The sequence below is a fragment of the Giraffa tippelskirchi genome, chromosome 4 (genome assembly GCF_054371585.1).
Source record: "Giraffa tippelskirchi isolate mGirTip1 chromosome 4, T2T-mGirTip1v1.2.pri, whole genome shotgun sequence".
Classification (NCBI taxonomy): Eukaryota; Metazoa; Chordata; class Mammalia; order Artiodactyla; family Giraffidae; genus Giraffa; species Giraffa tippelskirchi.
In genome coordinates, this window is record NC_137278.1 from 1,991,739 (window position 1) to 2,015,539 (window position 23,801).

Below are 23,801 nucleotides of genomic sequence, written 5' to 3' on the forward strand. Positions count from 1 at the left end.
GAGGACACACAAACCGCCCTGAACTCAGAGATCCACATGGCTGTCCACCCAGCAGCCAGCCTCAGGGAGGTGCATGCGTCCTGCACCCACCCCCACCAGGCCCCCCTGGGTCCTCAGCGCCCAAACCTCTCATTGGCCTCAAGCACAGGGAGCCCGGGACCCCCGGCTGTCTGGCCCCCACGGCCCACCCGTAAATGCCAACTAGGCAGGGGCACAGACGGTGTTTCCTGAGCACCCCGTGCCCGGGAGCCTACCCTGTGTACTTCGGGACACGCGGCTCATCCCACGTGTTCAGAAACCCTACAGGCATCACTATCTTCTTACAGAAGGGGAAGCAAGGCTTGGACACCAAGTTCAACCTGCCTGCGGCCACCCACTGGTCAGCGCAGGGGAAACGGGGGCCCGATGCTGCCCGGGAACAAGGCACGGGGGTGAGGGAGGCGAGCGGAGCTGGTCAGCAGGGGGACGGTCAAGGGGCGAAGGTTGGATCCTCCGTCCCACGGGATGGAGACATGGAGATGGGCGTCAGCGCACACACACACGTCAAGGCATGTTCACACACCCCCGACACACGCCCTACTGGGGGCCCAGAAGCCCCTGAACGCCCCCCGACCCCCAGCAATGCCCTCAGGGCAGTCGGCACAGCTGGTCAGGGGGGGAGGGTGCTGTGCCTGGTGCAGAACCCTGGGTTCTGGGTCCAGAATCTCCTAGAAACTACTGTCTCCTCCACCGGTTGTGGGAGGGCAGCCCCCACCAAAGGTCTCCTCCTCCTCCTCGTCACCAGAGGCCTTAACTCCAATAGACGTTGAAAATCTGTATTCCGTTTTCACTTAGAAAATAATAAACGCCAAGATAAGCCGTTACCTGTCTGCAGGCGCAGGGCAAAGGCGGCCAGCGTGCTAACCTTGGGCGGCGGGACTCGGTGGCTGGCTTCGGCTCTCCGTTTGGCTTTGGTAACAGCGCTGCAGGGCAGCTAGATGTTGTTCTCTCTGTGGTGGGGCCGAGGGTGGGGGTGCTTTACAGAGTCTCAGCAGTTCCCTTCATCAGGCACACGCACAAACTCTCCCACCGAAAGCGCTCTCCAAGCCAAACGCAGATTCTGTTTTCTCAGAACCCCACCGGCCCCAGAGCCCTTCAGAGGCTCTCGCACATGGGCTAAAGGTGCCCGGGAGGGCAGGGGGCTTCCCTGCCCAGCCCCGCACCCACTTGCCGTCCCGCTGTGTCCTGAGCTGAAAGAGGAGAAGGCCAACCCGCCTCGCTCAGGCCCAAGCCCTAACGCCAGCCCGTCCGGCGGTCCCCGGGCTGACCCCGAGATGAACCGGGCTTTCCTCTGGGCCAAGGCCTGCCTGAAGGGCCCCCAGCCACCTCGAGTCAGCCCGCCCCAGCACCCTAACCCTGAGCTCCAAGAGGGCCGAGTCCCACCCGCAGACCCCCACACTCGGGCCCCCAGCCGCCTCGAGTCAGCCCGCCCCAGCACCCTAACCCCGAGCTCCAAGAGGGCCGAGTCCCACCCGCGGACCCCCACACTCAGGCTCGGTCGCTCAGTCGTGTCCGACTCTTTCGTGACCCCATGGACTGCAGCCCACCAGGCTCCTCTGTGGGATTTCCCAGGCAAGAACACTGCAGGGGGTTGCCATTCCCTTCAGGGGATTTTCCTGACCCAGGGACTGAACCCAAGATCCCTGGGGCCCCTGCACTGGCAGGCGGATTCCTCACTGCCGAGCCACCTGGGGAGCCTGGGGACCCCTCAGCCTCCCTTTAAGAAGTCTGCCACCTCCCAGATCAGGACTGAGCCAGGCGAGCCCTGGCTACCACCGTGATCCGGGAGAAGGACTCTCTTCCGGCGCCCAGCACCCATCTCTCGTCCTGCTCCTTGCCAGCCCACAGGGCGCCCTGGCCCGCCCCAATCTGAGTCTACCCCCAGGCGTGGGAACCAGGTCATTTCCAGGAACACATCAGCTCTCTCGCCTCGAGGACCTGCTGTTCCCTGGGCCTGAAACTTCCCCTGCACCTCTCTCGGCTCGCTCCAACCAGTTTAAATAAAAACCACCTCCAGGAAGCCCTCCTGATTTCTCCCAGTCGGGGGGTAGGTATGCCTTCTACGACACACCCTCAACAGGGCACTCACCGCACCACAGGGTGCCCCCAGCCCACATGCCTGAGGCTGCCAAAGTCTGGGAGGTCCACGGGTAGGTGCCACAACCGGCTGGCTCATCAGGCAGCCCTGGGGCCCGGGCCTTACCCTGCCATACAGCAGGCACAGATAAAGACTAAATGGATAAGCAGAGTGGGGATGCGAAAGCTAGGAATAGGCTGATACAGGCTGTGGGATTCACCGTAGTCCTTAAGAACCAGCTGAGTAAGGACCAACTTTCAAAGAGACCATAAGGTACTAACAAGCTGTGCAACCCCAAGCAGGCTGAACGACCTCTCTGAGCCTTCATTTTCTCTTCTGCAAAGAGACGTCACATAAGAAGAAAGTGTCCAGGAGGCCATGACCACGAGGCTGGCCTGTCCTCAGCCAACCCCGCAGGTGATGAGGTGAGCGCAGGTGTGCAGGCAACCTGCTGACCTGGGCTTGAGTCCTGACTGCTCGACTCACAGCTGGCCCAACCCCGCTGGGTCTAAGCGTCCTCGTCCTCAGAAAGGCCCCCTCTGGGTATGTATCACAGAGCCCTCCCAAGTGGGTGGCCTACCCCTCACAGCCTCCACTGTGCTGGGAACAGGCCCTGCCAGGGACAGCCAGGCCGCAGTCAGAGGCCTCTCCCGGAGCCCAAAGGGCCTAGTCGGTCAGTGACGTGGCGGGAGGGAGGGCACTGTCTGGGCACAGGCATCAAGGAGGGCTTCCTGTGGGAGGCACCACCTGCCTCCCTCCAGCTATAAATTACAGTAGACTCCCACCCCACGACCCAAACCAAGCCCTGACTCCCCACGCACAGCTGGGAGGACGGGACAGACCTGCATGCACACCCACCGTGAGGACCACCAGCCCAGTCAGAGTCCTGGGGAGGGCTACAGATTCACACAGCAGACCCCTGGTGCCAGGAGGTACGCAGCCAGGGGCCAAGTCCACCCCACCTCCTAACCAAAAGCCGCAGCAAACCACGCGGTCACTCTGGGCTCCAACGTTCTCATCTGCAAAATGGACTAATGATCCGTCTGGACAGGGCTGTCTCAGGACACAGATGCACCGAGCTGAGCGCGGTGCTGGTGCGTGGAGTAGGCGTCAACCACACTTCCTGGGACACAGCAGGCACTGGGTAACAGGCACCCTCTGGGGGGTCACCACGCCTCTGTCACTGTCACTCCCAGCCCCAGGGAAAGCGCTGAGTGCCATGGGCCGGAGCCCACAGGGTCCTCTCCACCCCCACCTCTGAAACTCCCACCTTACCAGGAAAGGTCTCGGGCATGGGTCTCCTGATGACCCTTCTCCACAGGCCCCTGGCTCAGCACCCACCTCGCTGTGTGGCCCAAGCTCGGGCCCTCACCCTCTCTGAGCGTCCACTTCCTCATCCGAAAGAGACTTGTCTCCAGGGCCCCTCCCCTGCTGGCCTGCGACAGGCCGACACCACAGCCGGGGCGAGGCCTGACCACAGGTTCCCAGAGCCCCAGGCCCCACCCCGCGGGGGGACAGGGCTGGGGTCTGCAGTGGCACCCGGCCAGGAAGGCGGGCCCGAGACCCTCTCCTCCTCCCCTTCACCCAGAGCCTGCAGGGTCCCCTCGGGGGATCCGAGAGCCTGGGCTGTGCGCCCGAGGCTGCTCAGCTCAGCACGGCAGGGCCGGGACACACTGCTGGGCTGGGGGTGGACTTCCCCACTGTACCATCTCCTCCTAGATGGACCCAGCAGAATCCTAGAAAAATTGGGCAGCCTGGACACCAGCTCCCTGCCCAATGCTGTGTGACCCCCAGCAGGTCACTTGGCCTCTCTGGGCCCCAGCTTTCTCCGTGAGCAGTGAGCGTAAGAAAGCCCACCCGGGGAGGTCGGACTCCCGGAAGTGGACTGCCTGCCGCACAGCGGGTGGTCAATGAATCTGCGGCCCTCGTGGTCGCTGTCTGCCCCACACAGGGCAGCCCAGGACTCAGGCCCGAGGGCAGCAGAAGAAAGAGGGGGGCCACCTGGCCCAACCTAAGGCTCCCCCTCCCACCCGCTCCTGGAGGTGCGCGGCTCAGTAAAGGGCCCACGGCCCCACCCGGGGCAGTCTCTCGGGGGACACGGGGGCTTGGGCCCTTGGCCACCACCCTCTGCCACCAGACGGGCGTGTGTCTCCCAGGCAGGCAGATGCCCGCTCCTCCCTGCCCCTGCCCCCACCTCCTGCCCAGCCCACAGCCTCAGCGCAGACTCGAGGCCTGGGTTCGAATCCTGCCATCCACTCCAACGCCACCTGACTTCCATAAAACAGGCAGGTTACCAGGATGACGAGGGCTCAGATTAAAGTCCCCCGGCCCTGAGATCATGGCCTCTGCCCTGCCCTGGGTGGACATGGGGGAGCGGCGGTCTCTCCTGGTCTCCCTGGCGAGGGAACGGGGAGCTGGGCACCTCAAGAGAAAGGCCGCGGCTGGGCCTGGAACCCGGCTCCTGACATACGGTCCTGTGACGGCGGCAGGATGTTGGGAAACCCGCAGGCACTTCTTTCGACACTGCGGCCACGTCAGTGGCTGGTTTCGACACGCAGCGGCTCCCGGGAGGGCCTCAGCCTGCTCGTCCTCGGGGCGCATGGACCGGCTGGGCCATCAGGCTGGGCCATCATCGGGAAGGTGCAGAGGCCGCCGCCCCGGCCCTGGGCCGCCACAGGCCCCCGCAGGCCTGCTCCGCCCCGAGCTTCGTGCAGCCACGAGGGACCCGGCGCTCACCCGGTGCTCCGTCCCAGAGAGTGAGCATGCCCTGGGGCCGGGGCCCCCCACCAGTCCCGGGGCACAGAGCCAGGTCAGGAGGACGCGGCCTGGTCCACTCAGGCCTCACAGTCAGCAAGGGGAACAGCCTAGCCTGCGTGCGGCCCACGTCCCTTGGCTGAACGTCCAGGGAAAATGAGAGAAGCCCAGGACAGCAGCTGCCACCCAAAGGCACCCCTGCTGCCCAGAAGGGACCCGCTGAGCCCACCTCAGAGGAGTTTCCAGCGAGGGCGAGGGACCCGCCCAAGGCCTCACCCGAAGGAGCAGGGCGGCAGGGACCCCACTCGGGCTCCAGGCCCGGCCGTCCCCGCTGGGCCAGCGGGAGGGGAGGCTGTGACCTGGGGTGGGGGTCAGCCTCGGGGGGAAATCCCTCTCCCTGTGCCCTGTGTCCCCAGGGCTGAGTGGGCACTCTGCCCATGTGCCCACGGCTCCAGCCCCTGCAGACCCCAGGAGCCTGCCCGGCCCCCAGCACCAGGGACCAAGGGTCCCAGTACAGCCACGCACGGTGCAGGCCTGGCACGGCCTCGCCCTGGGCCCTCGGGACACATCCAGGACCACTTAGGGGGGGACACGGCAGCGCTTCCCCCACAGTGACTGCACCCTCACCCAGCCACCCGGCCTGGCAGTGCCCCCGGGCAGCATCGCCTCTCAGCACACGCGGCCTTGCAGCGGCCAGGCTCCGTCTGCACAGCACGCCCTCCGGGGCCTCAACTCCGCCCGCCCTGCAGACTCGCCACAAGGGGTGCTCCGCGGGCCAGCATGTCTACCCAGCTGCCCCCACCAGTGGCCAGCACGATGCCCAGCCGGCTCTCAGGGGCAACCAGGAAGGAAGGATGGCGGCTCTGAAATCCTGAAAGGCTCAATGTGGCCAGTGGCACCCACAGGGACACAGAATTTCAAACGCTGCGCCCCTCATCAGAAGGGGCCCAGGCGCCTTCTCAACACGGGGTGCTGTTCTAGATCGGGGGTCAGGGCAGAGCACCCACTGGGGGGATGGAGCGCGAACCCACACAGAAATGAGGACAGTAATCAAGGGACGCCCGGTCTGGACGCGGTGGCGGGCAAGGCCCAGAGGAGGCCCCACACCCCGAGCAGCGGGAACAGCAGCCAGAGGGCTCTCCTGCCGAGGAGCGCAGGGCTGGCCAGGCCTCACTCAGGCCCGAGGCTCGCCCAGGGCCCGCGGAGGAGGGACATCACCCCACGTGCCCTCGGAAGCCCCTGCAGACGTTCCCTCGGGGACAGTCAGGTCTGTCCTCCCTGTCCCCAGGCGAGGTGACCGGGATGCCATCCCCAGGTGCCCGGGAGCCCCACCAAGCGCCCCGCTGGGTCTTCAGGCCCAGCAGGATCCGGAAGCCGAGAGGGACGAGAGATGCACCATCCTTGGCAGTACGCAGCGCTGCGGACACTGCGCTCACCGCACGGGCAGACATGGCTGTCTGCACAGGCCTGTGTGCATGCACAACTGTTCTAAGAGGCAGGGGCAGGCCTCCAGGTTAAATGGGCCTCGCGCTCGGAGGAGGGGGCCTCGCACCTAGCCCCCGTCTCCCTTCCCAACTCTGAACCGCGAGGCTGCAGGAGACCGGGCCCGCCCAGCGCAAGAGGGGACGGGACTTCCCGACGTCACTCAGCCGCCCCTGGCTGGACTTCGGAGCCAGGCCCAGGGCCCCCAAACCTCTGCAGCCCCCAAGGGGTAAGGGGGTGCTCGGCAGCGGGAGTGGGGACCTCCCAGGGCGACGGGGCCCCAGAGACCAAGGTGTGTCAGGCGCCCACACGGGTGCACTGCCCATAGGATGGTTTCATTCAGTAAGACAGCCAGCCCTCCACACCTTCTGCCGCCAGGCCCTGAGGCCGAGAGGTGCACGTCTACCGCACCCTGGTACCGGGCGGTCCCCCAGGCAGGGGCTGACTGGCCTCAGGGGGGAAGCCCCTGGCCCTTGTGGGCAAACCCATCAGAGCCCTGGGACAGAGGGACAGCTGTGCCCCCCGTGCCCAAAGGGGCCTCGCCTCCTCTGGGAGCCTGGTCATGCCTCTGTCGAGCCCCCCGCTGACCGTCTGCTGGAAGTGACGAGGGGGAAGGAGCCTCCCTAACCGCAGGACTGAGAGCCAGGTGAGAGACGGCTGCTGCTCCCAGGCTGAAGGCCTCCGCTTCCTCCAACCGCAAATCTGGGACTCAGGCCAGCGAAGCCCCTCCCACCGCCCTTCAGCCGGCAGGAAGAGTCCCGCGAGGGCAGCGGAGACCCCGGTCCACCCCTGCTGCAGCCGCGCTCAGGCGGCCCGGGCCTGGAGCCCAGCGCACACGCTGACACCTCCGCAGCGAGAGCAAGCCAGGCTGGTGCCCGACAGAAGACAGTGAGCCGGCGGGGAGGCTCTGCGCCGAGTATCTCCAGCGGGGCGGGTGATGTTGGGGAGCTTGAGCACCATTAGCTTAATCAGCAGCTCCTGCAGGGTCAGCATGAAGGGCCCGCGGGGCCTGGGAGCCTAGTCCCCGGGTGACACCCGGTGAGGGAGAGGAGGTGCGAGGGGGTGTCAGAGGCGGCACACGGGCTCCCACGGGCCCACCACGCAGGCGGGCACCCGAGGCCTGGGAGACTGCCCTTGGGCAAACTCAGCAGTCCAGGGCACACCGGGAAGGCCCGCCGGGGGAAGCCCACCACACCCGGCTCCCTGGTGGCCCACACGCAGCTGGCTCCCCGGCTGCTCTGAGCCCTCCACCACGGACGCCCGAGACCACCATCCAGCCACCCCTCCGGGGCCCCGAGGCAGGGGCAGCCCTTGGTCCGGGGCTGGGCGAGCAACACTCCACTCTAGCCTCAGGCACCCCCGCATCCACGCAGGGAGCCCCTGCTCTCCAGACCCCAAGACTGCATCTCCAGGTGCTGATTCCGGAGCAGGAAGACCAGCCCTGCCCAGCCCACCTGCGGTGGAGACCCGACGGCCCCCCACAATGGGCCCTGCCATGCTGGCCCCAGGCAGGCCCCAGGCCTCGTGCTGCCCGAGGGGGCTCAGGCTGGAGGAGGGTCCGCATCCCCGTCCCGGGAGCCTGCTGCAGGGGCTGCTCTGCTGCTGACACCAGGGGTAACGAGTTCCAGATGGGCCGGGGCGGGGGCAGCCTGCTGAGGAAGCCTGAGATAACGCGGATTTCTGCACCCCAGCCAAGCCCCTGCACCCGGGGGGCGGCCAGCCGTGCAGAGGAGAGCAGCACCCGCCCTGTGCACGCGGGTGTGCGCCGGGGACCACCCAGGCGGACCACCCAGAGCCCCCCCCAGGACCATGGACCCTCCCTGGCCACCTCCCCCTGGGGCCTGGCACCTCACAGCCTCAGTCTCCCTGTGAGACCGGGCACCACACGGTCCCCGAGGCCCGGCCCGAGAGACGCTGACCCAGTGCCAGCCCGCTGCCCCCGCCAGAGAGGAAGGGGTGCTGGAAGCAGGCACCAGACGGATCGGACAAAACCCCAGACATTAAGACTCAGGCCAAGACGGAACCACGCTCCTAGGGGTCGCTCACCTGACCTCTGACCCCTGACCCGCCACCTCCAGGCCACCCCTCAGGCTCAAGCAGAGGGTCCAGCTTCATCAAGCCTGGGCGTTTGTGTGCACCTCCCCCACCAGACAAGCCCCCCACCCACCCCCGGCATGGGATGCCTCCTCCAGCTTGGGCCTGACCCAGGCAGGATGGGTGGGGGACCTGTGAACGGAGCGGCGAGTTCCCCCCTAAGCACCTTCCCTTCCATCCACGGAGCCTGCTGACCCCTCCCCAGACCCCGCCAGCCCCTCGGAGCCCCCACCCAGGAAGCACCAAGGGCAGGTGTGAAACTTGTCCACCTGCCCCGCCCCAGGCCCTCTGAGGGATGGCAGGGCCCGCGTCCACAGGTACAGCAAAGCCACCACTGTGTCCCCCACGGCAGAGTCCCCGGCAAGGGGCAGAGGGCCCAGCCACACTCAGCACAGCGCCCACCGTCCACACAGAGCCAGCGTGAAGCCCGCAGAGGCCAGGAGGCCAGGCCTCACCCTGGGGTCAACACACCGGCCAAAGCCCGTCCTCAGCGACAGGGTCGGCCCACGCCCTGAGCGCACCCAGGGCCGGGGACCCGCGTGCCCGTCACCTGCCCAGGTGCCCCGCCCCATCTTTACAGCCGGGGGTCCCGGAAAGGATGCTGGAAGATGACACGCGCGGTGGGGGGCTTTCCCGAGGCCTGAGTGCAGCTGGCTCGGTCATCGGGGCCACCCTGCCTCCTACCTCTCTGCACCCCGACTCCGGCTACACGGCCCACCCGATGCTCACAGCCTTTACAGCGGGAAGTGCCTCCCGATGCTGAGGGCGGCCCGCCCCCAACAGGGTGACCGCGGACAGGCAGAGCCCTCTCCAGTCTCAGCCTCCTCCTGCGTAAGAGCAGGGGCGGAAGGTGGGGAAGGAATCGGAGAGCCTCGTCTACAATGTCCAAAAGCCGGGGTGGTGAGCCGCCCACCGACCTCCCGCCCCGCCAGGACACACGGGTTCCTGCGCCACAGCGTCCGCGCCCGGGTCTGGGACGAGTGGACAAGACACTGTGGGCCTCGGAAACCCAGCCCAGCTCGAGATTTAGGGAGAAAAACCCGTCATGTCATCCCAGTAGAAGAATCTAGAAAAGCAGGAGGCGGAGAAGACCCGGTGCGGCCGGGGTGCACGCGGCAAGCACCCCCGCCTCGCCACCTGCCCGCTTTCCGGGGATGTGCCGTCCTCCTCTCAGGCTGCCAGGTTCTCAGGAAAAGCTTTTCCCCCTAAACTGCTAAAGTAAGTGGAAGTTACAGAGCGTCACCGCCTGAAGTTTCCACTAAGGCATAACTGTGTTTACCCAAAACTCACACCACCTGCGTCTGCCCGCAAGCCGGGGCACTGCCCTCCCCCGCATCTGCTGGAAGTGGGCGTGGCCCCGGCCCAGGCGGCCAGGGGCCCCCGAGGACCCAGCGTCCTCACGCCTCCGAGAGCTGTGCCGAAGGGCTGCCGCCGAGTTAGCTGGGCGTCGTTGTTGTCCAGTCGCGTGGTTGTGCCAACTCTGCGGCCCTGTGGACTGCAGCCCGCCAGGCTCCTCTGTCCAAGGGACTTCAGGGCAAGAACACTGGGGCGGGTTGCCATTCCCCTCTCCAGGGTGTCTTCCTAAACCAGGGATCGAACCCGCGCCTCCTGCGTTGTAGGCGGGTTCCTTTCTGCTGAGCCACCAGGGAATGCCCCCAGCCAAGCGGAACCATGCCTGGCGCGGCCCAGGACATGGGCTCCCAGAGATGCGCTCATCACAGCCTCGCTACACGACCCTCTGTCCACGTGCACCGTCCGCGTCTTCCTGGACACAGTGGCAGCAAGTCACAGAAGCCAGACCGTGGACACAGGCGCCCCCACAGGGTGAGGAGCGAGGAGCCTGCGACAAGCACCCAGCACAGTGGCCGCGGGGCCCAGCCCAGGCCCCCTGGGGCCGGCGCCCAGATGGGAAACCAGTGAGCTGTGAAACTGGCAGGTCGCCTAAGTGGACACCTTCCACCTCTCCCCTCCGGCGGGGAGGAGGGTGGGCAGACGAAGCCGGACTCTGCTGGGCCCACCACCCGTCTCCCGGAGGAGGGGCCCCTCTGAGGTCGCCCTGCTGCCCCCAGGCTATTCAGGGACAGGGGGCAGCGAGGTCCTGCTGCCCGTCCACCCATAGCCACCGCTCACAGAGCATCCCTCACCAGACGCGAGGACCCCAGCCGGCTCCCCATCTGCAGAGAGCCCTGCAGGAAACAAGCGCCCAGCACCCCCGGGGGTGACCATCCATCCCCAACCTGCCATGGGGAAAGGGGTGGGGTGCCAGCTCTGCAGCCGCCCCTCCTCCTCTAAAGACAGCTCCCAGACATGGACACCTCGGGACCCCCGAACACGGTGTGGGAGAGCCAGGCTGCAGCGGGGGGCAGGGCTGCTGGCGGAGGAGAAGACCCCCCCCACCTCCCGCTCGGAACCCAGGAGCCAGCCACAGCCATGTCAGAGACAAGAGGCTCAACACAGACCCCGAGGCTCACCCCTAGGGACCTCCCATCTCTCCTGCTCGGGGATGACTCATGTGACCCCAGGCTCAGCCCACTACCCGGGCTGGTGCAGGCCCCCCCCACCAGCCACCCCAAGGACAAAAGGTGGCTCTCACTCAGCGTACCCTCGGAGGCCAGCTCCAGCTGGTGCTGGGCGCACCGTGAGGACACAGCCAGCTCCACAGCCACCCTCTCAAGCCCAGCCGGGCAGGGCCGGGGAGGCAGGGAGGCCCCTGCACAGGTCAGACCAGGAGGAAGCCCAAGGCACTCGGGCTGGAAGCTCGTTCTGGAACCTTCCATCTCCACCTGGCCATGTGGGCAGATGGTGGATCAACCCTGAGAGCCCACAGGTCTGCTCCCAAACCAGGAACCTCCGCCGTCCCCCAGATTTTAACCAGATCCATCAGGCACTTGCTCAGTAACTCAGTCGCTCAGTCACGTCCAGCTCTTTGCAACCCTAAGGACCAGAGCATGCCGGGCGGGACGCAAGTTACAGCACTAAAAGCTCATCGCCGAAAGACGGACGCATGACCCGGCGGGCTCCCAAGCTCCCAGTGAATCGCGTGTGCTAGAAGCATTTCATCCCCGTGGCCACGGCTGTCCCAGCCCCGCCGGGACGGACTCGGGCTGGGGAGAGTGAGGGGCGGTGGATGGCCATGTGGGGAGGGACCACAGGGCCGGATGCCATGGGCCAGGCCCTGAAACAGGCCTCAGCACACAGAGGCCTGCAGCCCAGCTGGGTCACGGGCCTGGGGGCAGCCACCCCGCCTCGAGGGAGGCCTGCGTTTTCCTAGGCCATGTCACTGAGCTCTCCAAGTTCCCTCTTGGCTCCGAGACCAGGTGCCAGGCCCAGAGAAAGCTCCAGAAGTAATTAGTCGAACGAATTAGCAACACGGTCACTACGTTACCCTGATGAGTCAGATCGCAAGGCATGTGGGAAAGTCAAGTCCAGCACCGCAAGGCCACTGGCTCCCATCAGATAAAATCCCAGCAGAACCCAGACAAGAGACACCAGCCACGGCAGGCCTGCAGGGAGGCAGGCCTTCCCAGACCTCCCCCCCAACCAAGGAGTCTCCCCAGCCCCAGACCAGGGCCAACGTGGGGCTCACCTGGGGCTCTGACAGCCCCTGGAGACGGGCCAGACTCCCAGCCCGGGACCCCGTCCCCCAGCGCAGTCAGCGCCCACCTCAGTGCCACGTGACCACCGTCCCCCCAGGCCGAGGTCCCAGGTCTTGGCCAGGCCGGGGGGCAGCCCCCCACACCCAGGATCCCCAGGCCTTGGATGGGGCTCTTCCTTCCAGGAGGTGCTGGCCAGAACTCCCCCCGCCCTGAGCGGTCCCAGATCCCAGGCTGCCCCCCAGACAAGGCAGCCCCGTGGCTGGAGAGCCTCTGTCTGCAGGGCCGAGAGAGACCCCTCAGTGGGCTTGAGAGTGGCTCAGACCGGGGGCCTGGGGCAGGTGCTGCACCCACACGGTCCCCACAGCCAGGCCTCTGGGGAAGGAAGCAGATGCAAGGATGCAGACTTGAACTTAGGACTTCTGCAAGGCCACAGGGCAGAGCCGGGCTCACGGTCACAGCGCGGTCCCATGACTGCGGGCAGGGAGGGGAAGGAACAGCTGCTTCCTGCCAACTCCGCCCCGGCCCGACGACAGGGAGTCTGCAGCCTGTCACTGGCTCAGGCAGCGTCCCGGATGCCGACCCCGCGCCCCACGGCCTGGGCAAGGCCACTGAAGGCAGCGAGTGGCTCTCAGCCCAGCCCAGGAACCCTGGACCACCCCCAGGCAGGACCACGAAAGCAAAGGGGCTTTGGGTCAGAGCCGGGGGCTCCGAAGCAGCCATGGTAACACCAGCCCAGACGGTGGGGCTGAAGGACACAGCACACGGCCCCGCCAGGCGCCCGCCCCCACCCAGCTCCACCGCCGGGTCTGGCTCCTCGCCCCTCTCCAGCCTGGGATCCCAGGGTCCCCAGACCTTCCACTCTCTCCCCTGGTGGGGCAACAAGGCTTCTCAGTGTGTGAGCCCCTTCCCTTTGCAGGCCAGGCCCACCAGAGCCCCCAGGCTGCCCTGCCTGGCAAGACAACCAGCCAGAGACAGCCCACGAGGGAAACAGACAGGAGGTGGGCTGGGGTCCCCAGGGCAGGCGAAGGAGCTCCCGAGCCTCGACCGTGTGTTTGGACGGCTGGACATAGAGGAGGGGCCGCCCGCCGCCGGCCCCCACGAGGGCTCCGCCGCGGCTGGTCCAGCCCCCAGCCACAGGTACCTGCCCCTCCGTGGGATTCCGGTCACAAATGCTGACTGGGTTTATCACTATTATTTATTTACAGCAGAGAGAGCGAGGGGTCTGTCTTAACCAGTCCTCAGGAAAACTCAAACCCAGGCCCACTGATGGGGATGGGAGGGCCAGGGAAGGGGACCACCCTCCCCAGCCTGGCACCCTCCAGACACAGCTGCACTGTGTCCCCCGAGAAGGCGTGGAGCCGGGAGGAGAATGAGGATGCAGACTTACGGAAGTCATTTTCCACGGGGCCGGGGGGCTCGGGGCCGGGGGGCCGGGGGCCAGGAGTGTGCGAGGCGGGGCCAGGTGAGTGGGTGCCAGGCAGGAGCACCAGGGAGCCAACAGGGATGAGGGGGAGTGAAGCCCGAGGAGAAGGGCGCCCGGGGAGGCAGCCGCCCCGCACGGCCCATCAGCTGCTGGCTGGTGGGCACCGCGCACGAAGTGCCCTCCCAACACGAAGCCCACGGGCACCCCAACACGGGAGACCACCCAAGCTGCCGGGCCCGCAGTGCTCCCGGGCTCTGAACGGCCTCGGGCAACCACCTCCGGGCCTCAGTTTCCGCAGGGGCACAATGGGAACGGAGGCTTCCAAGTCCGGTTCCAAGACGCCCTCGCTCAGGAGGGCGGGGGACCCCCAGCCCGGCCCCAACAGCAACGCCGTGGCCTCCCTTCCTGTTCCGAGGACAGACAGGGGCACCCTGCCCCAGTCTCTGCTGCTGACCCTGCGTCCTCCTGGCCTCACCTGGACCCTCTCCTTGACCAGGGGGTGCTCACACGCCCTCTGAACCCACGCCTCCACCTGCTGCAGCGCGAGCCGCCCGGCCATCCCGGCGTGGCCCCCTGGGGGCTCCCCCTGCACCCCTTCTTCCCTGGTGGCTTCCTGGGCTCCAAAGGATCCTGGGGCCACCTCCTGAGCCCACGGCAGTGGGGCTCCTGGTCCTCTGCCCACGTGCACAGCACACTCACACGAACACCAAGCTCAGATGTGCTGACACACCCAAGGCCAGCCCGCGGCCTCGCAGAGACCCCAGCCCCAGCCGCCCCCCGCCCCAACCTGCGGATGGCGGGACAGGGAGACTCAGTGCAACAGCAGCAAACAGCGCCTAAAAGGCCGGGTCCTGCAAAATTCTCTGCCACTGGACCTCGCCGACTCCTGCATATGGCACAGCCAGGGCGCCCAGGGGCTCGCGTCCAGACTCCATGCAGGCCCCTCTGGGGTCCGCCATGACACCCCCCCTGTGCCCTCAAGTCTGACCTCCCCACAAGAACCCAGAACTCCTCTTTCGTCTCTTGGCCTCTGCGCCTGCTGTCCCCCGGCCCCCACCCACTCCTTTATCTAGACCTGCAGGTTGCTGCCTCCTCCAGGAAGGCTTCCCCCAAGCTCCACCCCAGCCCAGGCTGATGGAGGCCTTTTCACCCTGGACAGCAGCTGCCCACGTCCTGCCCCTCGCCCCAAACTAACCCTGAGCCCTCACCGACTTCCTGCCTGAAAGCAGCCGCTGACAGCATGATGAGCCTCCTGTCCGGCCCATTGCCCAGCAGGCCAGGACACTCACAGGCGAGGACACGCAGGCTGGGCCGGACAGAACGCGGCGGTCTTATAAGTGACACACGGCCTCCCACGGGGACCCCTCCGAAGGACACGACCCTTGGGTGGGCAGGTGACCAGGGTCTGTCCACGCAAACACACGTGGGGGTCACACCTCCCTCCCGTCACGCGCCCAAAGGATTCCATGCCCCCCACACTCCAGACCACCCACCCCAACCCGCCTCCCCATGTTCCCCGGTATTGTGGATGTCTGTGCCGCCCCGGGCTCCCACTGACCACTCCCTGCCCCTAGCAGCCCCACGGTCTCGTCCTCTGATAACACAGCTCACAGGCTGCAGGGGCAAAACTGATCGTTGTACAGAGAAAGCACAGTTTCGCTCCATTTTCTAGGAACACGCGCTCCGCCCCAAGCATGGCCCTCACTGCTTATTTCTGGCACAGGTCTGCCTCCCGGAAGGTCCCAGCCAACAGAAACCTGACTTCTGCTGGGGAGGAGCACTCCTTCCCTCCACTCTGCTCAGGGCTGCGTCCCCCGCAGCACCCCGGGCTCGTAGGGCCTGGCTGACGCCACCCGGGGCTTGCACGACCCCTGCACACAGACCGCCCCCTCTCCCAGGTCCACCTCAGGGGCCGAGGAGGAGACTGAGGCTGGGGGGGTCCTGACGTCACACAGCTGCGAGACGAGGGCGGAGGGGAGGTCCTCCCTGTGCAGGCTCCCCCCGCAGCACCCAGACACCCCCTCTTCCCGGAACAGGGCCGGGGCACAGGCGGAAGGGTGCAGGCCAGTTTCTCCTTGTGGGGGAGCAGGCCCTCCAGCGGGGGCAGGATCCAAACCCGTCTGACCGCCCCGGACAGACGACTATCTCTCCATCGCATTTCTCAACCCAGCCCCGAGCGAGTGATTGCAACAGGCAGGCCCGGGGACCAGATAAGGAGGCGTGGGGGTGCGGGCTGGGGGCTGGGGGCAGACTTTTGCTTTCCTTTGTTGTGTCTTGTTTCTGCCCCTGCTGCACCCTCTCCGCTCCCCAACCCTCCCTGGGGCTTCCTGGGGTGCCCTGCACGAGGCTCAGGCCTGAGTTTCGGGCCGCCTGCAGGGCGGGGAGGGAGGCAGGTGAGGGGCCCCGGGAGACGCCCTCCAGCAGGGCAGGGCCGAGTGGGGGCCCCGCGAGGGGAGGCCTTTCCCAGCCGCGTGGGCACAGGTGCGGCCAGCCAAGCTGTAACCACGCCCCAGCAGGACCCTGATAGACTCCACCCTTCCCGCCCGAAGCCCCACGGTGTCTGGTTCAAGAACCAGGGAACAGGAGCGTGCGCCCCTGCGCCGGGCACTCAGGGCCTTCACTTGGGGGCAGGGAGGCCCCAACCCCGCCCCCCAGGCCCCCACTGTGCACAGGGCCCGCCCTCCTTGGCGGGGCTGTGTGCCCGGCACCCTCGCCTCCCCTTGGACCGACTTTCAGGGAGCTTTCTTATGCCCAGCACCGCGAGTCCAGCCCAAGGCCGGGTCCAGGGACCCTAGGCCCTGCTGCCACACGCTAGGTCTTCCCACGTGAGCCAGGCTGACCCCAGGCAGGTCTGTCCGATCCCTGCCGCTCAGAGAACCAAGGGGCTGGGGGGGGGGGTAAGGAACTCGCCCACAGGCCCCCCGCTCCCGAGTGGGGTGACCCACAGAGGCCTGACACCACCCTCAGCTCGGGACAAGCCCAGCCCCACAGAGCCGGGGTGGAGAAGCTGGGTGAAGGCAGGCCACCTCCTGAGAAGGCCCCCGGCCCTCCGGGGGAGGCAAGGGAAGGGGCAAAAGCCAGGAGGGTCTATGCTTCCTGTCAGCGGGGAAGGGAGACGTGGCCTGAGCCAGTGAGAGCTCTGGGAGACCCCGCTCTGGCTCCCCGCGGACACATGACGCCCCTCTTCAGGGACATCAAAGCCCGGCGGCCATCCCAGACCGGCCCCCCTCTCCAACCTAACTGTGGTCAACGCCCCCCAAGGGCTTATCTGACACCTGGGAGCAGCCCACCCCTCCCAGCCTCTGCCCCCCTGGGACGAGATCCCCGCAAAGCTTTCCAAAAAATGCAGACTCCAGAGCAGAGCAGAGGCAGGGTGCCGGGAGGAATTCCCTGCACAGCTGCAGGTTGCACAACGGGCCAGGCCCCTACCTGCCTCCGCTGTGTTGCAAGAACCCGCCACCCTTCAGGCTGGGGAACAGGGTGAGGGCGGAGGCGGTACCACCCCCACCTGGGCGGTGGGCAGGGGTCCAGGTCTCCCCGACCTCGGGGCACTCGCCCTGGCCACGGAGGACCCTGTGCAAACCCCCCTGGGCAGCCACCACCCCGTCCCTTCTCTCTCGGACCCTGCTGGCCCCTGAACTCGGGGCCTCCCCCCACCACCCCACCAGAGAGGTGAAGCCCCAACAAGCCGGCGATCAAAACCTAAGCTGAAAAGCAGCAGGGCCCGTGGCCGGCTGACCGCGAGAGCCCCTTACCTTCCCCGCCTCCCAAGGCCAACTCAGGAAACAGGTGGTGGGTGCCCGACATCTCCCTGACCCCCAGCAAGGGTCCGACTCGCCTCCATCGTCTGCCATTCGGCTGACAGGGTTCCCAGCTCCCGCCTGGCCTAGCCCACCAGCCACTGCTCCCACTGACCCTGGGGACCCATAGCCCCCCAGGGACCTGGGCCTGCAGTTCCCCAGGTGAGGACGAGCCCCAGGACAGAGACAGGCAGGGGGGAGCCAGGCACAGTGTGTGTGTGTGGGGGGAGCCCTGCCTGCAGGAAGCGCGGCCCCAGCCACCCTGAACCTGAGGCTGAGAGAGGACGCAGACCCCTCCTGCAATCACAGGTCCCTGCACTTTTGGAACAGAGACCCAGCTCTTGAGCTCCCTGAGGGCAGGGGAGCCAGCCCCGGGAGTCCCCCTGGTCTGACACCCTGCAGCGCTGGGGCAGGCCCCCCAACTCCCAGCGGACACATCCTAGTGGCCCCAGTCCCGCAGGCCCATGCCCACCGCTGGCATGGAAAGGCCCACGGGCGCTGGCAGGGGAGTCAGAGTGCACAGACCTGGGCGACAGGAGCCAAGATCAGGGACTCAGATAAGCATCGCCTGAGGAGTGTGGAGGGCCCCGGGTGCGGGGCGTGGCCTGACCCAGATCTGAGCCTTTCAGCAACAGCAGAGCTCTCAAAGATTCAGATCTCCTGGGAACCACACACACCCGCCCCCGCCACACACACACGCACGCGCACATGCACGCGCATGCACACAGATGCGCACGCACGCGCATGTACGCACACTCACACACACACAGCTACAGGAAGGGCACCAGGAGCTCCTGGCCCAGCTGCACGTCAGCGTCACCCGGGGCTGCTCGGGAGCCCGGCTCCAAGACTGCCGACTTCCTTGGTCTGGGCTGTGGTCCGGACATCGCGGTTCTGAAAGCTCCCCTCTTTGAAAGGCGGGCAGCTGGGGGGGAACGCCTTAACTGGGTCAGAGCTACAGCTAACTCAGCCCCGCACTTCACCGAGCCCACAGGCCTTCTCATGCCAGGCCGACAGCTCAGGAGGGCAGACGCAGAGCAACCCGCGGCAGCATCTGGCTGCAAATTCTGCAGAAGTTACAGTGACAAGGGACATGGCCTTGTCACTCAGCTCCTGGGGACAGAGCTCAGTTCCGCTAGCTGCGGACAACGGCAGAGCCCGGGTCGGAATGGCCGGGCACGCGCCTCCACCCCACGACCCCCTTGCCCCCCACGGCCGCAGCTTCCCGAGGCCCCAGGCAGCCACGGCCGGCCGACCAGGGGGGCCTGCGGGCAGGGCCAGGCCCGAGTCCCTGCTGTGGGGCCTCGAGACCTCCGCCCCCCTGCGGCCCCTCGGGACCGTCGCCTGCTGCAGGTACGGCTTTCTCAGGGCGCCCCGGGAGGGGCTTGGAGCGGTGTCTGGCGCTGCCAGAGTCCTGCCAGCACCGCCAAGGAGATGTCAGGAAGCCCACGTCACAGACGGCTCGGCTCACCCAGACCTGGACACCAACCGCCCTTCGAAGGCCCCAGGAGGCTTCCGGGAGAAAAGGCCCTTCCCTGCCTGAGGCCAGGCATCACTGCCGGACGGAGGGCACCACAACCCTCCTGCCCTGGGGAGGGGCGAGGAGGACAGGGCAGACGACCGTCTGGCCTGGAGGAGGCGGGCTGTGTGCAGCCCACACCTTCGGGAGGACCGGTAAACAGACGCACTGGGGCACACAGTTCCCAAGAAGCAAACGGAGCACGCTCCCCGCCAGCCGTCAGAGCCCTTTCACGCGCAGGGAAAGGTTTCCTGAGGGCGGACAGTGCCCCAGGCAGCCACGTGAACGGACGCCAGCCTGACGCCCCCGTGCGTGCCCAGAGGCGCGCACACACACACAAGCGGCCCAGGCCGCCAGGGCCCCCTCCAGCTCGGTCCACCCGGCCCAAGCCTCCCACACCCAAGGCCGTCAGAAATTCCACCTTGTGGGGACATTCACTAGCACCATTCCAGTGGCCTTTAAATCATCTAAGAAAATAAACACAGCTCCTCCCCAGCTAAGCTCGCTTCCTGGGGCCCCAAAACTCCAGGTGCAGCCTGCTTCCTCCCCCAGCCCATGAAGCCCACCCACCCAGGGACATCCCCCAAGACAGCGGGCACCCTGCTCTCCAGGAGGACTGTGCCCGACGTGAGGGCCCTGTCTACCCCCCACGGCATGCAGGGGAGGCTGAGGACCGACGGGGAGCCACCCTGAGCCGGCCCTGCCCTCAGCCCCTCGGTCGACCCCACGACACCAGCACCCCAACTCTGCCTCGCCGGGAAAACCGCTGCTGAGCCGGGCAGGAGCTGCCGGACGCGGCCAGGGCACGCGGCGCCCAGAGCCCGCCAGCAGCCAGGGATCAGTGCCAGCCCCGCCAAAGGAAAACACGGAGGCCCGGCGGAGGGAGGCTGGAGGCTGGGTGGTCCAGACGCGCCGCCCCACATGGTCTGCTCCTGGCGGGCGGCCACCTCTGCCCGCTGCTGGGCAGGCATGGCGGGGAGGAGACGGACAGCGCTGCCCAGCGCCGGGCCGCCATCCGCGGGCCTGGATGGGACCCCTGCTCCCAACCTGGGGCCCGAGACACACCCGCGGGCCCCAACGCAGCCCTGCAGACCTGAGGGTCCCGGCGAGCGACACCAGGCCTGGCTGGACCCCGCAGCCCAGCCCTGCCCACCCGGAGCAGCACTGTCTACCCACGGCCAGGCTCCCCGACGGCCCAGGAGGCCTGGGGGCTCACCGACCCCAGCTCGCCAAGCACCCAGCACACACCTGGGCAGGCCCAAGCCAGGCGGCCCTGGAGCCCAGAGCTGTCCCCCGCTGCCCTCAAGCCCCTCAGCATCACTCAGGGGAGCCTCGGGACCACCAGGGCTCCCCCTCGCCCCCCATGTCAGGCCTCCTGTCCTCAGCCCCGGGCTCACCCATCCTGACCCGCAAACACACGGAGGCCAAAGTCTGCACCTCCCAGCCCCACACACAGGCCAGGCCAACCCCGCCAGCACACGCCAGACACACAGACACACACCCCCCACCAACACACACCAGGCACACACCCCAACACACGCCAGACACAGACACCCCCCACCAACACACGCCAGGCACACACCCCCAACCAACACACGCCAGACACACACCCCCCCAACACACGCCAGACACAGCCCCCCAACACACGCCAGGCACACACCCCAACACACGCTAGACACACAGCCCCAACCAACACACACCAGACATACATCCCCAACACACGCCAGACACACACACACCCCACCAACACACGCCAGACACAGCCCCCCCAACACACGCCAGGCACACACACCCCACCAACACACGCCAGGCACACACCCCAACACACGCTAGACACACACACATCCCACCAACACACGCCAGACACAGCCCCCCCAACACACACCAGGCACACACACCCCACCAACACACGCCAGACACACACACACCCCACCAACACACGCCAGACACAGCCCCCCCAACACACACCAGGCACACACACCCCACCAACACACGCCAGGCACACACACCCCACCAACACACGCCAGGCATACACCCCAACACACGCTAGACACACACACACCCCACCAACACACACCAGACATACACCCCAACACGCGCTAGACACACACACACCCCACCAACACACGCCAGGCACACACACCCCACCAACACACACCAGACACACACACCCCACCAACACACGCCAGACACAGCCCCCCCAACACACGCCAGGCACACACACCCCACCAACACACGCCAGGCACACACACCCCACCAACACACGCCAGGCACACACACCCCACCAACACACACCAGACACACACACCCCACCAACACACGCCAGGCATACACCCCAACACATGCTAGACACACACACATCCCACCAACACACGCCAGACACAGCCCCCCCAACACACGCCAGGCACACACACCCCACCAACACACGCCAGGCACACACCCCAACACACGCTAGACACACACACATCCCACCAACACACGCCAGACACAGCCCCCCCAACACACGCTAGACACACACACACCCCACCAACACACACCAGGCATACACCCCAACACACACTAGACACACACACCCCCCACAAACACACACCAAACACACATTCCCCTACCAACACACGCCAGACACACACCCCAACACACGCCAGACACACACCCCCATCAACATTCACCAGACACACACCCCACCAACACGCACCAAACACACATATCCCCCACCAACACAAGCCAAACACACACACCCCACCACCAACACACGCCAGATGCCCCCCGCCCGGCCAGCGCCACAGCCCCCAGGAATCTCCGAGGCCCCCCGGCACACCCACCCTGACAAACCCCGCTGGGCACCGGCCAACCCTCGTTCGGATGGTTAAAAATTCATTCACGGCAGCAGATTGGTTATTACGTCTCGGCCTTAACTAAAGAGGGCTGCACAACGGCATTTTAAACAGCAATGTCACTTTCTAATTGACAAGGCTCCATTATCGAGAAAAAGATTCAAATGGTCCTGAAACAGAGCCAGCGCCCCTCCTCCACCCTCCCAGGGTGGGGGACGATGGTTCAGCTTCAATTTTTAATCCACTGATGAAATATTCACAGGCCAGGGAGGGGATCACGTTTCCCGGGACTTTGGATCCCTGCCACACCAGGGGCTCTCGCGCTGGGAGGACACCGAGTTTGGGGCCACGTGGTCAGGGCGGGGGGGCTGGCCACCTGCCCGCCCAGAGCCAGCACCGTCTCATCGCCTGGGCCACGCGCGTCTCCCTGCCCGGCATCCGGCCCTGGGCCCACAGACCCCAACAGAGGGTGAGCCCCCGGAGGCGAGCGAGGGACCCAAGGCCACCAGCAGTTTGCCCGGCCTCCTGTTTCCGGTCCTGCCTTGTCTGGACCTCCGCGGCCGGCCCGCCCCCAGGAGCCACTGCTTCCTAAGGGAGGCACAGAGGACTGGCCTCTGCCACCAGCATCTGCTCAGCAGACCTCACGGTGCAGACACTTCTCCTGACCGCTGTGTCGGCTGCCCCCGTTTTACAGGCGGGGACACTGAGGCAGAGAGGCCCTGGTGGCCCTCCCGGGGCGTCTGCCCCCCAACAGAGGAGCAGGGAAAGGCCAGCTGAGAACACAGATGAGGACAGAGGGGACCCGGGACCCTCAGCCCCGCTGCAACGCGGCCCCGTGTGCCGTGGGGCAGGCGAGGAGCCTGGCCCACCTCACTCCTGCCTGCCTCCTGACCCAGGAGGAAAGCATCTGGGATGAGCCGCCGCCTGGGGTGGGAGGGACAGTGAACGAGGCCCCCACGCAGCCGGCCAGGCGCCCACACGGCGACCCTAGCTGCAGGTCTGGGAGCATCCGTCGGCCGCGTGCCCACTGGGCCCTCCAAGAAGGAAGACCCTGCACGGAAACATCGGCCTCCAAGGCGCAGGACCCCCCGAGGCCCCGGCCACCTACCAGCCACGAGAGCAGGACGGGCAGCCGCCTCCACAGACGAGGGGACTGAGGCTTGGAGGGGCCAGGGACCAGGGCCAGGGCGGGCAGGTGGGGCAGCGGCGTGTCTGACCCCGCACCCCAGGACGGGCGTCTCTGACCCCAGCGGCGTGTCTGACCCCGCACCCCAGGACGGTCGTCTCTGACCCCAGCGGCGTGTCTGACCCCGCACCCCAGGGTGGGCAGGTGGGGCCGGGCGGGGGTCTCTAACCCCAGCAGCGTGTCTGACCTCCACCCAGCAGTGCCCGCCCCGAGGCTCCCAGGGCCCCGTGCTCTCCCCACGCCATCCACCCCCTCACCCCACCCCCGCCGCAGCGGGCAGCGTCCACACTTCCTGCCGTGCGAGCTGACACTGACCAGCTGCCCAGCCAGCCCGGACAGGTCGTTTAATCACAGCCCACGATCAGCACAGCATCTCCTGGTATCGCTGGGCAGGCGCGCCTGCCCGGCCATCTGGACACCCACCCCTCCTGACCCCGAGCCCGCGCATACCCTGGACAGAGGCATGTGCCCGGGGAGGGCGGTGGGGGTCCTGCAGGGCAGGATGCTGGTGTGAGTCCCCGCCCGCTCCCCCACCTGAGCCAGCCTCAGCGCCCTCCTCCTGGGTGGGAGAGCGGCACAGCCCCCTCCCCAGCACCCCCAGAAGGCCACGAGTCCCTGTCCGCCCACTCTTCCTCCACCGGGCGTGCACCCCCGCCCCAAGCCCACTGAGCCCTCCCCCAGGCAGGGTCGCTCCCTGCCCAGAGCCACCCTGCCCAGGTGTCCAGGCACAGCAGCATCGGCAGGGGGGACAGCCCCAGGTCCAGCCAGGCCCCTCTCCCGGGAGAGCCTCCACACGGGCCCTCCTGGGCTGGGGCAGGGCTCAACGGACCCCCATCCCCGCTGTGAGCCCAAGGCCAACGTGAACCCACACGTCAGCCCCCTCTTCAGCGTGGGCACTGTCTGCACTGCTCGTGACAGAACTGGGTCTCAGCCGACATGCTGGCCCCCTGCCCGGAGCCGCTCTGCCCACTGGCACAACGCGGCGGCTCCCCCAGAC

The 23,801-nt window shown here is 66.9% G+C and overlaps 1 protein-coding gene across 6 annotated transcripts in view; it reads right to left on the reverse strand.

Annotated features, from left to right (window-relative positions):
* The window catches only part of RXRA (retinoid X receptor alpha), a 92,110-nt gene that overhangs the window by 48,267 nt on the left and 20,042 nt on the right, over positions 1–23,801 (reverse strand). The window contains exons 1-2 of one of the 6 annotated variants that reach the window (XM_081483389.1): positions 3,392–3,499; positions 865–989 (exon numbers count right to left, since the gene is read on the reverse strand). The exons of 4 other annotated variants lie outside the window; for them this stretch is intronic. The gene's annotated coding sequence lies outside the window, so the exon portion shown is untranslated. Of the gene's footprint in view, positions 1–864; positions 990–3,391; positions 3,500–23,801 lie in introns of those variants that run through there. One more of the 6 variants, XM_081483388.1, reaches the window with a different exon arrangement.